The sequence below is a fragment of the Terrapene carolina genome, unplaced genomic scaffold (genome assembly GCF_002925995.2).
Source record: "Terrapene carolina triunguis isolate 2854851 unplaced genomic scaffold, T_m_triunguis-2.0 Scaffold21648, whole genome shotgun sequence".
NCBI lineage: Eukaryota > Metazoa > Chordata > Testudines > Emydidae > Terrapene > Terrapene triunguis.
Genome location: NW_020685999.1, coordinates 71 through 368, shown reverse-complemented (window position 1 = coordinate 368; position 298 = coordinate 71).

Here is a 298-nt window from a genome sequence, read left to right as displayed (position 1 = left end):
CAAAATGTAGCTGCACATGGTGCATAGAAGAGATTGTGTGTGTGTGTGTATTGAGATTTGCTGGAGAAAAAGTAGGAATCAAGTATCAGAGGGGTAGCCGTGTTAGTCTGAATCTGTAAAAAGTAACAGAGGGTCCTGTGGCACCTTTAAGACTAACAGAAGTATTGGGAGCATAAGCTTTCGTGGGTAAGAACCTCACTTCTTCAGATGCAAGTAATGGAAATCTCCAGAGGCAGGTATAAATCAGTACGGAGATAACGAGGTTAGTTCAATCAGGGAGGGTGAGGTGTTCACACCT